Raw genomic sequence first — 14972 nt, 5'->3', positions numbered from 1 at the left:
TGTGTTATGGCACTGCTCCATAGCTTCATTTTGACACTATCTCGGTATTGTTCTGTGGCATGGCATAATGAAACACAATATGGTTTTTCGACTGCAATCCATGCCTCTTTCATGATAAATTCCAGCATGAAAAGATGGGTCAAGCATGTACTCTTGTATTGACTTCCCATCTGACATATGACTGACCAAAAACACATGACACAATATGCAAATCACTTTCAGCAAAGCAGACAACCAATAAGTGGCATCACTTGCTCAGCCTGCGTCGGGAGTCCAGAAAACGCAGGTGAGAAAGATGGAAACGCATCTTTCACTTCCATGGTCATGCAACATGCTGCAGCCATCAGGCTGCTTTACTAAAAAATAGCACGAACATTTTACATGTGGTGAAATGACACTGCATACATTCTGACGTTGCACAAAGCTGGAGATATGACAAGTGCATGCAGTTATGGTTGGATGGGCAAAATGCAAGGAAGCGATAAAGCCGCCGTTACACACCAGGCTCATGATAAACATATTATTAAGTGCTGTCCAAGACACCAACAGCAATACTTTTCCACCTTTCTCGGCACCCAGCATCCCACGTAAGTTGCAGTGACTATGACATTGATTACTCATGAGCAATGTTCGCCTGCATACAATATTTGTGGAGACGTGTGCATCAGTAACAATAAAACTAGATTTTCAGAATTCTTTAACGAAAGACAATTCTTCAACGCCATATAATGTGAGCCTGTACTGAGCATGTCCATTAATGAGCTGCACACACCAGCCCCTACTGCCAAAATGAATTGCTGATATAATGACATGCAATGGATTAATTACATCCTGTAATGCCTCAATAGGTTGACAATGTTGACAAAATCATAATCGAGCACCAGTACCAGTACTTGCCTTTGTACACCCCTGCAATAAAAGTGCTAGTGTTTCTCTCAGTTTGCCAGCGTTCCTTTGTTACGTTCAAGCACAAACATAAAGGTAGAGACAGGCATCAGTATCAATAGGCATCAATATATCAGGCACCAATATATCACATTTCATTGGGAGTCCGTAGACTGAAGAGTACCAAAACAATGTTCTCTCTCAGAAGAACAAGCCTCGCACGCACACTCCCCATCACATCAATGCCAATACAAGCCACTGGCACACACCACCAGTTATCACACACATTTCGAGCCCCCGATTCACACTATTTTGTCAAATAAGTGTGATCTCACATTTGCACAGCTTGCGGGGCTATCAAATCGCAGGTTTTCTCACAATTTCCGCACAGATCTTCAGTCACAACACCGGACTTCACTGTGGCCTTCCTTCGAGACAAAGTCCCAACGGGGGTTCATGGTAATGCGGCTCAAGAGGTTCTTCTTGTAAAACATAATTTGTTGTTCAAGATTTGAATTTGTCGTATCACACGTGTGAAATACTTTGGTATATATATATATATATATATATATATATATATATATATATATATATATATATATATATATATATATATATATATATATATATATATATATGTGTGTGTGTGTGTGTGTGTGTGTGTGTACAAAATTGATGTAATATTTCCCTAATTTCATAATGTCTTGCTAACCGATAAACCCGTGCAAGGTTATGTGCTCCGGTACACAAGGCGCCAACCGAGCTGTCTGTAAGCGATACGTTAGAAGAAAAAAACGTCAGCAGGAGAAAAAGACAGATTTGCCGTCGCGTCTTATTTCTTATAACTTCCGGAGAGTGCCCATTGTTGGGGGGTGCCGTACTTTTTGGCAGACGGTGGAGTTCTTTTTATAACATTGACCTGCAGCCTAGAAATAAGGAAAAATGATCCGCTCACGACGAGTGTCGCACAACCCGAAATTGCTCACGTTTGTGCTCGGGACACGCATTCAGCAGTAAAATCTTACTGATAGCCAATCATCTCCCGCGGACTTTACCACATGTGCAGCATCATTACCTTTGCGAATGTATCAGCGACCATGCTGTTTTGCCCATAAACAAAAACAGCCTGTAATATCACGGGGATCTAATGACGTTTCTCTGGCGTCATTAATGAAAAGGCGATTTTAAGTTGGCTGTAAATAAGCCTTTTCGTACTTTGCGGCGTGTAACTCAGGAACCGGAGCGCTTTGCGTCTTAAAAGGGCATATCCGCGAACTGCATCAAAATGTCCTCAAGATGGCCATTTTAGTTCAAAACGCCATACAGATGCGAAACATTCCCTTAAGTCAGGCATTTTTGCTGTGATGAGTATGGCTTCGGGAACTTTAAAACGGCGTTTGTTGGACATTATTTTAGAATCTGTGATTTTCAGGTAGGTTTGAGCGTAAGACTTTTCGATTGTGTGCTCTGCGCATGGGTTGGTTTGGCGCTCCCTCCTGCAGCGGCATTGTCATGCGTCGTGATAGAGATACAGTAGCCATTCCAATGTATATCGAACTGCGGCGCAGGCAGTCCTCATACGGAGATTTCAATTCATATTGGTGCGCTTTAGTTGATTTTAGTCCGCTGTCAGGTTGTTTTTCATCACAAGACCACCAGCAATCCTGCTCTTGTAATAGATGGTAAGTGTTATTTCAGTGTCTTCGTCAATTGGTGCGATCTTTGTCACGATTATTAAAGGTGATTAAAGGCGGACCTAATCTTTTGGTCAATTGTGCTGGTCAAATAACCGTCACTAATGAATCATTTCTTGTACCATTCCAAGTCGTGGCGCCTGCCGGGCCGATCAAATAGGTATATCAAAAACCGTTTACCGACAACTGTTTACCATTTCTTGATATCGATGATGAGACTAACGGATCTTTTGTGACGAAAGTGCACCGTAAACCTACTGATGCTGGCAAATGTATGAACGCGACTAGTGAATGCCTAGATGTTTATCACACGGCCGTCATCCGTTCATTTGAACGATGCGCTCCAAAATTTTGCTGGAGCTGGTCCAGCACGCACCACAAACTTGAACGATGTAAGTAATTTAATCAAGAAAGCCTAAAACCACTTGAAAAGAGACCATCCAATCAACTTTTTTATCGAAATCAAGCATTCACGTAATATAAAATGGACGACAAAGTGTTGCAGAACATTATCAGGACAAATATCACAGACTGACGAAGGCACTGAAATAATACCTACCATGTATTACAAGAGCAGAACAGCTAGAAACTGTGCATTGCAAAAAACAGTCAGTCTGACAGCTTAGCAAAACCAACTAAAGCCAACCAATATAGCGAAAGGATTTAAATTGTTCGTACACAGACAGCAGGCTCCGCAATTCAAATTACATTGCGATGACTACGGCACATCCATCACGGCGCATTCTTATGCACTTGCAAGAAGGGGCACCAGACCAGCACATGCACAAAACCCACAATCAAAAACCCCACACCCTTAGCTGACTAAAAACGCACTGATTCTAAAATCGCGTCCAAACGAACGTAATTTACAAGTTCCCGAAGCCACCTTCATCGGAGAAAGATTGTCCGACTTAAACAAACAGCCTTGGTCATGCATCACTTTGGACCAGTTCGGTCACCAAGGACAAGAGTGCTGGAAATGTGATGTGGGTTTGGTTGTATGTGTTTTGTAATTTAACCTCATATTCGAATACTTTTCTTTTAAAGGGAGTGTTTTACATTTGTATGGGGTCTTGGACTGGAAAGCTATCTTTGTCTCTTTTTCTGGTAGTTCGATTTTTTTTCTCGAAAGGATTATTCGGTGCAGTTCACTGGCAGGCCCTTCTTAAGACCTAAACCCTCCTAGTTTTTAAGCCACAAGCCCGCGAAGATATGCAGACTACTTCGGGGAGAATATTTCAAAGTCACCCAGACACCTATGACGTCATAATAATGTCATTCAAATCTTGCCCTCCCATTAGCCATTCAGCGATCAAGGTGAATGCCAAGATAATCGTCGAGTCGTTCATATCTGGTGTTCGTGAGCACGATTTTCAGATATAATGGCCGCTAATTGGCTCTCAGTCAATGCTGTGCAAGGTGCGATTGCGTAATCAAGCCATGGCGTGTTGAGGAGCATATTTACTTAACAGGGAATTGTGTGGTATAGAGCAGTCTTTTCCATTCAAGGTGTGCCATTAGTTATAAATGAGCTTATTTCATCATTTCTGGTCTCTTCTTCAATATGTTCAAATGCGGAACATTTCCATTAACTGATGGATCACCTCTGATGATGTCGTCTAGAGCATGCTTCGTATTTCGCCATATTCGAATTATTCCCTTCCAGTGTCTTACATCGCTTTGAGAATAGGAAAGGAATATCCTGGAAACGTTAGTTAGCTTAAAGTAATATGAGTGACTATAGGCGAACTGATTTATGTCTTACCGAAAGTAACAAAGGATTTAATTCAAACAACAGGAAAAACGCATAAGCGCCTGAAGAAATGTACGTGTGCTCTTCTATGTAACAAAGCTTGCAAAATGAAAGCAGACTACTTTACCGCACGAAGAGAGGAGAGAGAAGAGAGAGAGAGAGAGAGAGAGAAGAGAGAGAGGAGAGGAGAGAGAGCGGAGAGGAGAGAGAGAGAGAAAGAGAGAGAGAGCGAGAGAGAGAGGAGAGAGAGAGAGGCGAGCCGAGAGAGGACGAGCAGATAGAGATTAGATTGGGCGGAGGGGCTTCATATATATATATATATATATATATATATATATATATATTATAGGTGTGTGTATGTGTACATGCATATATATATATTATATATATATATACATATATACTTTTACTACCCCTGCTACTACCACTACCACTACTAACTTCTGTGGAAGCCAGCAAATGATTTGAGACGCATGTACACGATTCCCGTGTACACGAAGTGCCTGGCACCACCGACTTTGAAGAGCGCCACGCCCTTGTCCGGTTCTTCCCGGCATGCATCGCACCGAACATGCATAATGCAGTTGTTGCCACACCGTAGCAATGCAGCGTATCAGAGGGTTTGATTTTCGAACTAGAACGAATGCTCACGTGATGCATTTCAGATGCATGTAGCCTTTGAGGAAAATATCAGCTTTTTCAAATCAGACCTTGCGGGCGAATTCTTGCCGATGCCTTCCTCAGACCACTTAGCCGCAGCTGGAAACCGTTTAATATTGAATGCTGAGCCATATGGTAATGAAGATCTTCTCCAAGAGTCCCGTTGCAAGTATTAAACACTTGAAATTGGCGAGTATTGATCTAAGAGTAGTTTGAAGTGCTTTGGTGCACGCATTGCGTCGTTGATTTTGTAACTATGAGACTACGGAACAGATCAGCTGCAGGTGACTGCTGAAGATTGGCCACCGCACCTCGCGTAAAGCGTTTCAATTGCAAAGCTTGCCCAAAAATGGCATTACAAGTCGTATTAGCTCCTATTCATCCTCCTACATTTTCGAGCATTGCGGAAGTCGTTAATGATGGCCAACTTCCCACACAACATGCGTCTAAAATCGCCAAAAGGCGAGGCAACGTTTCATGGCAACAACTCACCGTTCACCACCGTACGGCACTTCAGACTAGCACGACTGGACAGGGCAAAGCGGATGAGTCATGAGGAGGATGAGTCATGAGGAGGATGAGTCATGAGGATCTGGGTTCAGTGGTATGCACCGTTGAGCTTGCGCGTAGTTTGGCACTGACGTGCCATGTGGAAAAGCGTCGCCAGCAGTTGTGCCAGCTGAATACCTGTGACGAGGGCTCTCCACTCCCGTCCACGCCAGTTCTCTGGAAGCCCTGTCGCCACTGTGCGTGACCTCCGTACCTGCAGGGATTTGCTCCCCCACCCCGGTGGGTTGAAGCGGCGGACAGCTGTTCCCCACCCCGGCAGGTTGAGGCGGGAGAGCTGCCGCGGCGCTCCCCTCCGCTGCAGATTCGGGCGGCGGCGGTCAGTCGCAGAATCATGACATTCCGACTAATGGTGTGCCACTTCGGGTCCGGACCGAGGCGTCGCGAATGTCGCCGTTTGATTATCTCCGTGTCCAGGGGAGAAATATGGCCGCTGCGGCGGCCCCACCCCTGCTCCGGGCCGTAGGGGGGGGGGGAGGGGGCGAGGGGGCGACGTTCCGACCGCCGCTCCCCGGGCCCGCCCCTTCGCTGATGGATACGTGTATGGCGATGGAGAGGGGCCCGTGCTGTCCATCGATCTGTCGCAGACGCCTCTTGCAGGCACCGGGAGTGACGCCAGAGGTGACGCAGGGCTGCGGTGTCGTCAGCGTTGCCCGCCAGCCGGCCCGGAGGGAGGGGAGTCAAAGTCGGCTCAGTGTGGTGTGCCCCACCGCCGCGTTCCAGGGCTTTGAGTTTAACTCGTGTTTCGCTACGGTGGATCCACAACTAAGCCTTGCAGCGCGTTTCCCAGCCCGAGTACAGAGCTGATGTCAATTTCAGAGGATGGAATAAAACGCTTCATATATAATAAATAATAAAACGCTTTGATCATGACGCAGGCAATTCCAGCGGGCAATGTTAATTTTACTTTACAACGCAGTGCCCCTTAGTAACCGGTTCCAGCACAGGTGAGTGTGGATACCTGGAGCGTCACCAGCAAGTGACGTCAGGAAGAGCAAGCCAGTGCTCAGTTAAGATACAGGAGATAAAGAGTGGTTGGAGTGACACAAGACCATTAATTTGGGAGGCCAAACCATTACCACCATGGGTTAGTGGCGCCCCTGGCGTACGCCCCAGACATAGCCCAACGCTAGTGCCACCTCATTTGTTTCAAGTATAGTCTGGTCAACCAGAGCGTAATGCTTCAACAGGGATTTCATATCCCATATCCTTATTTTTAATCTTACGTTACATCTGCATGCATTGTTAATATACTTAACCGCACACTTACCTTACCATCCCTTGCAGATGTCTACATGCGCTTGTCATCGCAACTGGTGGGCTAATAATATCTAACAAAATGCACGGGCGTGCCGCCTTGTGCATACAATAAAATATAATGCAACGCAGTGACGTCACGGAGATGCGCTTCGCAGATGAGCGACAGTATTTGAGTGTTTCACCTTTTGGGCATATTTCAAAAGCATTCTCTGGTGAGAACCTCAGAACCAATGACGTCTGATGCAAGAGCTCGGCAGTGCCACTACAGCACCATAGAAAATATAACGAGGAGACAAGCTTCAATTATTTCTGAGCCAAAATTACGCTGGCAACATTTTGTCAGAGCATGACACTTTGTTCTTTCCTGATAGCCGCAGAGTGCAGCCCACGCTCGCGACAACTGCAGTTGTCGCGAATGCCGTCGTCATAATGACATCGACTTAACTTGCCTATGAACTGTGGCTTGCCCACGAGGACTCAAGTAAAACTATTACTATATAGGTTGTTAAGTGCTTTTGCGAAGAACGTCACTCGCACCGACAAGGCAGTTCTAATAGGCTTGTTCCTCGGAGAAAACCAGAAGAATAGAGATTTAAGTGCATTGATATTTCGGCAACATGTCGTTATCAAAACAATACCAGAGGTGGGTACACTCCTGTCACTGGTTCGACAAAGGCATGTTGCCGAAATTTCAACGCATTTACGTCTCCATTCTCCAGGTTTTTCTTCGAGAAATAAGGCCATTACTACTGTCTTAAACTGAGACTGCTCGCATATGCTTGTCTGTATTTTCAAAAGGCACCAATGGCGCCTGAAGTAAACGTTCCGTTACTCCGCGTTTTCTCCCGACCTGAGCTGGCTTCGTCCAGGAACATGTTGATGAAAACGTCGTCCTGTTGAACCCAGACGTTCCTTTCCTACCTGCCTTGTAACTTTGTTGTCGTAATGCTACCCTGATAGCATGGTGTGGGTCTTGCACCGCTACGTTTGCAACCCGTCGCCGCAAGGTTTGGACTTCTTCCGACTAAGTTCCCTCGTCTGTCTCGTATACCTTCACATTTTCTCCACACTAGCCAATTTGTGGTGAGTGTGTAGTCTCCATCCGCATACAAATAAGGTTTTTTCCCCAACTGGCGTCGTTTACCACGCGCTGCGTGGCCCACATCGCGAATCTCGACTCTAAAATAACCTCCTCAGACGCCAGTAGTTTGACCCGACACCACACTTTGCCAGAGTGGATTGCGCTCTTGGTCCGGCTGCGCATGCGCGGTTGCCCAGATGGACCGCGATATCCAGGCCTTCATTCTGCTCTGTGATGTGGCCCCACCAATCGCGAGGCCACGGGCAAATTCGGCATCAGGGGAAATCAATGAGCGCTGAAACCGGGACCATCAGGTACGCCAGCGTCAGTTCGGTCCGATCGGGGACGGAACGAATGGAGGTACAAACGTAAAATTGACACTTGATGGACTCAGCGCTTTGGCGGCTCGGATGTAAAATGAAAGGTATTTGCATCACTCGCAGGGAATTCTGCGACTGTTAAAGCCTGCAAATGCACGGCTGTGATGTGTCCGCATTAGTTGGCTAATGTATGACAACGAACTATCAGCATATACAGGACATTCTGCATTAGCCGTAGGAAAACATTCAATGGACAATGTAAACGAGGGTCATGAGTGGGATGTGAAATTCTTCCCTTTCAGATTTCGCGAATATTTTAATGATAAGCCGACATTAAAGACTTGGATTCTATCTTTTTGAGAGCCCAACAATTCATGTAAAAGAAAACAAAAACCATTTGAAGATGGCAGATTTCCCCACAAAAGGCACATTTTTAGGTGGAAACAGTGTCTGTAAATGGACAGAAAGGCGCAAGGAATCGACGGCAGATGGCGATCTCAAGAGACGTGTCGATGCCTCCTAGGTTTTTATTGTATGCTTCATCAGTTGCACTGGTGGGGTTGAATCGCTATTTCCCACCAAACGAGGAGATTTCGGAGAGGGGCATGAATAATGCAAAAGCTAGCCAGTCTCGGTACATTTGAGATAGTTTTTCATACTACACTACTTGGCGCACGGCCACAACAGCTCGTGACTAACAGGAGTTTGGTATGCTTCATTATCCTTGCAATATTTTTTTTGTTTTTTGGTGCGCTAGATTCTGAGATGGTATGCATGAACTTGGTCTTCATTTCCAGTGCGAAGGTTTCGGAAAAATGTTGATGCTTAAAAGAAAGGAAGAAATATTACATGCTTCTTGTAAAGGTGTCTCTTTGCTATATCCCAAAATCGGTGTTCTTTTCGCACGCGCTGTGACCCACACCGGTATCGGAAAGGGAAGGAAATATTTGTCGTGGATTGCCGTGAAGGCTGAACTTGTATGCGCAAAGTCCACGGTAATCTGCGCGACTGCCTGTGCTGTGTATCTGGCTACAGAAATGCGGACGGAGTGGCAGAAAACAGACAAACAAAAAACTAAAACCAGACAACAAAAAACAGACAAAACAGACAAACAGACAAAACACTAAAACTGCGAGAATTCGAAAGACGATACGTGCAGGATCGTATCATATTATCAAGCGTAACGTCATGTGTTTTAGAATGTCTCATCATTGTTTACGGGATCGTAACACTCAGATCGCTTTATCATATATTTTCCATTCCGCAATTTGTGATTAAGAGTATGCCACGACGCAGAAGTGTAATTATGCCTGAGACGTTACAATATTGCTTGCACCGTGCAAGCTAGGCTAGCTCTAACAACGCCGTTTTCAGAAATGCTCATGGTGTCATGTATGAGTAATAATTAACAAAAGTCTTCGGAAGTGAAATCAGCTGGCCAGCAATATCCAGTACCATCACTGGTGACTTACCAGAATTGCTTCAATATGCCTGAACAGGGTTGGTAGTGCCGAAGAGCTCAAGGGGGTACAAAAGCGTCGGCCGTGGAAGTGTGATTGAGTGCCTGACTCACATTCATGATGTTCGAACGATGCCATCATAAAGCGACACACTACGGCCTAACGTAAGCCACCTCGGAGCCAATGTCGCCCGACCTCACCAAAAGGCTCTCAAGCAAGCACTCATCGGCCGGAAACTGCCATTGGATATCGACAGAACAAAGGTGGCATTCATCATAGATAACGTGAAATCGCTAAGGCAGCAGCGTCCGGTGCTTCACGTCGTCATGTATCACACTGCATAAGCAGGGCCGTCCCTCTGACTTCCACAGCAGCCAATTCGAGCAGGAGCCCTTGAGTGACGCCCCACACCAAGCAAAGCGCTTGGCTCCGAGGGGCGGTCCTGAGTACGCTCTGCGCGTCTTCCGCGGCCCCTGAGTGCGTTCTGCTCGCCTCCGATTGCTCACGAGTTACCCGCTCGTCGACGCAGCCGGACCGCGCGCCCTGCCTCGGGCCAAATGAGAGCCATCCTCGTGGTGCTGGCCGCAGCAGCGCGGCCGACCGGCGGCGGCTAACGAGGATTTCATGAAGGCATCCGTGTGCCCATCTGGGCGGGCTGGGCAGCCGGACACGGCTGCGCTCAGCGCAGGCCAGCAGTGGGCCGCCGCCCCGCGCAGAGCGGATGGGGCCGCGAAGACGGCAGGCTGAGAGGTACCACCTGGTAGCAGATGCTGAGCGGATGGGTCCGCGAGGATGACAGGCTGAGAGGCGCCGCATGGCGTCAGACGCTGACACTTGCAGGTGACGCGTGGGAGGGGTGAATTTGGCCGCAGGCTTCACGTACTGAAAACTGTGATGTGGTCTAGCTATGTCATTGCTGACCACTTGAATCATTTCCTGACTTGCCACTGCAGTGTTAGCGGTGCCATTTGGAATCAGGTGTGGGCTGCGGCACAGACCCACGTGCCATGAACGTCTGACGATAATAGACGCTGGGGTCACTTCATCAGAATCCAGCAGCGTCCCTGTCTTCTGGCTTCGCAATTAGCTTTACGGATCAGTACTTGATATCACATTTCAAGTTTTATTAGAATAATTCGAAGTCAGGGGATTCTCAAAAAGAGCAAAGCGCGGTCACATTTACGTGGTGCATCGAGACCCCAATGCAGTGCTTATGTCTGGGCAGAATACGAATACGACAAGTATCAGGGACTGTTTTGTAACAATCCTATTGGTCATGTTATCAATACCAACAAACAACAGTCATTTACATCTGTCGAGGAACTGATATGGGGAGAATTACAGCTAACTGACTAAGTCAAAGAAAAGTTGAGGCGCAATGTATGTGTGTATGCACGAATGCATGTGTGTTTGCATGTATGCATGCATACATACATGTGTACATATATGATGTGTGTATGCATGAACGAATGAATGAATGAATGAATGTATTAGCTATGTGTTGTTCCATGTGGCATGTATGTATGCATGTATGTATGTACGTATGTATGTCTTTAAACTAAAATCCATCAATGAGATGGCTCTTCCGGAGTTGCGTGCAGTACATGATGCCAAAACAACATAGAGCAAAAAAATTAGTTCACTGTTGGATGGCAATACCGTTAAATATTCAACCAAGCATACAATTTCTGTCATTAACACTAAAAACCCAATGGTCACGACTAAAAGCACGACAAACATGTGAAAATGGACATGGCATGCGGGCATGAATATGTATCAACCGCAAGACTGCTGCATGTTAACTTTCGTCCAGCTGCTCACGTCGCTCACGGCGCGTTTGAAGGCGGACAGTGAGCGACACTGTTGCACTCACCGGCAGCTCACTCGACGAGGATGACGCTCGGTATCGAAAGCCCCTCTGTGAGCACGCCAGCCGGTATCGAAAGCCCCTCTGTGAGCACGCCAGCCGGTATCGAAAACCCCTCTGTGAGCACGCCAGCCGGTGTTTTCAAAGTTACGTGGTGTGTGTTCCTAAGCTTCCATCCGGGAGCAAGACACGTCGTTCATGGACGGCGTGTTCACCTGTGTGACCCTCATGCAGCGCCAGCTCCTGTCCGCCCGTCCGCCCGCAGCCTCTGCCTGGCGGATGTACACAGGTCCCTCCGGTGGACGGCTCCAAGTGGGTTTTGGTGACCTTTTGATTACGACTTGCATACCACATTCCCTGCTTGTAGACTGTTCCATGGTTGTCACTTGAATGGAGACAACAAAGGAAACATGGATCTTGATTAGGCCGGCTCTCGCTGTGATGTTCCAGGGAATGCCTCTAACCTCGCCAGAGTGAATCCGACACGCGCAACCATGCGCCGGACCAGTCTTGATGTGTTGTGCTTGCCACTGAGGCAGTGTAGTCCTGTCGGCATTCTGATAGTGTCAAACTTTCCGGAGTGGAACTTTGCCAGCTAGAGGCTGGTGGAAGTGAAAACTATCCAGAGACGTCGATTGCAGGCCCCTGGGGAAACTAGGCCTGAGGCTTTGAAACTTCGTGCAGGATGCAATTTACTTCAACCCAGCGTTACAAGAGTGAGCGCGGCTGACTCCAGTGCCGATAGTGAGGAGGGCCTGTGCCAGTGTCAGGAGCATTCAATGCTGGCGGTCCTGACAGCCATCAAACCATGCCAGCAACTGCCAACAAAGTCATCGGGCTGCTGGATTTGCAACGAGAGGATTTAGACGTTGTGAGGCCCACATGGGGGAAACATAGCTATGGTTGGTCCCACGCTATGAATAGGGTACGGCATGGAAAGGACGAACATTTCCCAGTCACGGGGAGAGTAAGCTGCGCACGGCATGGACACGTCATGGAGCGCTTACCGCCTCTAGCAATGAAGATAATTCAGCGCTCATCATTGCGAGAATAACCTCTGCCATAGAGAGGCAAACTCCCATTATGGAGAATGGAGAAAAAGCAAACTTCGGTATAGGCAGAGTAACCATATTGAAAAAGAGAGAGAGAGAGAGAGAGAGAGAGAGAGAGAGAGAGAGAGAGAGAGAGAGAGAGAGAGAGAGAGAGAGAGAGAGAGAGAGAGAGAGAGAGAGAGAGAGAGAGAGAGAGAGAGAGAGAGGAGAGAGAGAGAGAGAGAGAGAGAGAGAGAGAGAGAGAGAGAGAGAGAGAGCAAACCTCCGCTAGGGAGAGACGGTATCTCCCCTCGTCATGGAGAATCGTGTCGGTGACAACGCCCGAACCACTCAGCATACATTCGGGGACCGTGGGGACGGTAGCAAGGCGATGAAAGGCAATGGAATCGAGACAGGTCAACGCCTGTTTAGATTGCATACCCGTTGGCCCTGCAATAGCATCAGCATTGCCATCTGAGAGGACTCCCTGTGAAGGCTGTCTAGTTTCAGGCCCAGCAGACAGTGACTGGTATCCAACTGTAGGCGACGACGGACGCGCGTCGTAACCGCTGTGAAAGTGTGGTTTACTAAGGAGCAAGCACGTGCTGCGCTGAGGGCGGGGACATTGCTAAAAAGCAAAAGCCAACAAACGGCAGATTCTGATCGTGAGATTATTCTGACGTTGCGACGCGGGAACCCGTCGAAACGTTTGCCGCAGATTACTTAAATCTTTACGCCTACGCGTCTCGTGTGTCTTGCATGCGGCTGTGCGTCACCAGCACTGTTTTGGATCATCCGTAGCACAGATGCTGCGATTGCGATTTAAACTCACGGTTGTTTAGGAGGACTGCTGGTTTGCACCTCCTCACTACAAAACGTTGCCCCGCCGAGCTCCGTCGAAAAAGGACTGTTCAGTTCGCTCACGTAATGATTGGGTATATACCTCAGACGGAGCCATCTGCTGCTGACAAACTGATCGGGCTGGGACGCAACGCCACGATTTATTGAAAAGGGGGTGAACCCAGCGCAAGCAGTGGCATGCTCACTGCCCAGCTTATCTCGACAGCAGCCCACTTGGTTCTGAGCCCAAATCCTCTCCATTTAGAACCTCGCCCCAAACGTTTTCCATCTGCTTTTCACGAGCGTTTTTGCGGCGCAGATGTCCTGAGCAGTAAATACCACCTACAGCAAGCATCGAAAATAACTCAGCGGCATGACCTTTCCCATCTCTTTCCCACCTCGCGCCTCGCTGTGAGCTTCTCTCTCTCCTCAGCGGCGCACATCCGGCGCCCACCGGGAGATTCCGAAGCTCGGGCGGCGGGGCGCGTGGGCCCCGGTCGGCTGGGTCGGCTTGAGCTCAGCTCAGGCTGGCGGACTCGGGCTGCCCACGCGCGCAGCCGGATACCTCCCCTGAGACCACCCGGCTGCGATTTGAACGCTTCGAGGCCTGGCGATGCGACTCGAGCGTGTGGCAGCAGCACGGAGGGGTGTACGCGCAGGTCTGAGGTAGAGGGAAGAATGCGGGGGTCGGGAGCGATGCAGGGCTGAGAGCTGGTGTGAACGGCCGAGCAGTTTGCTGGAAACGGCGGGAGCGCGCCACAAAACATGAAGCATGCCGTCCTAAACCTTGGTACGGTATAATTTCATGTTTCTTTAAAAAAGTCATCGACGGCGTTTTTTAATTACGTTTTGGTGTCCGCTTGTAGCGTGTTTTACTTTTGTCAGCCTTTGCTGCTACTGGCTTTGGGATCTGCATCATCTTGTTTATGCCATTTGATACCGTAGACTTATACCTCTGGGGATGATATTTAAAGACATGTCCTGTGTTTTGCAGTCACGTAGTGCATGATAGTAAAGTACTGCAACTCATTTTTATCAATACAAAAATAGCAACGTTATTGATTTGAGTAACGTTAGGCTACCAAACACTATGATATCTCGTGTGACTCGGCAGGAAAACAAACCCAGAGCACTGCAATAACGCGTACGGTTCCTGGGTTGGAATGTTTTTCTTTTGCACTTGATTTGCTCCAATCCAACGATTAGATCCTAAAAAAGTGAGAAAGTTAAAAGAAACGGCCCAGCTAGTCCTGGTTGGCAAAATCCTCAAGCTGTGCCAGCACTGTAAAGCACGCGGGCATCGTGTTGCGCCACCTTTTGTGTTTGTAATCTTCTCTGTGACAGTAACGTACCCTGAACACATCCCCAATAATTGTCACATTTTCTGCAGTGTGTGAACTGAGATGTCGCACAGGGGTGCTTGTCCCACAGCATATCGGGTAAAATGTCATGCAGATGTTGCAAAACATGCTGCAACATAAGTCGACCACTAGCAAACACGGTGCAAAGTACGAGGGTGAAAAACAAATTCTAAAAACAGAGTAGGCTTTGGCA

The sequence above is a fragment of the Pollicipes pollicipes genome, unplaced genomic scaffold (assembly GCF_011947565.3).
Source record: "Pollicipes pollicipes isolate AB1234 unplaced genomic scaffold, Ppol_2.1 Scaffold_4002;HRSCAF=4701_pilon_pilon_pilon, whole genome shotgun sequence".
Classification (NCBI taxonomy): domain Eukaryota; kingdom Metazoa; phylum Arthropoda; class Thecostraca; order Pollicipedomorpha; family Pollicipedidae; genus Pollicipes; species Pollicipes pollicipes.
Note: the sequence above shows the minus strand (reverse complement) of the source record.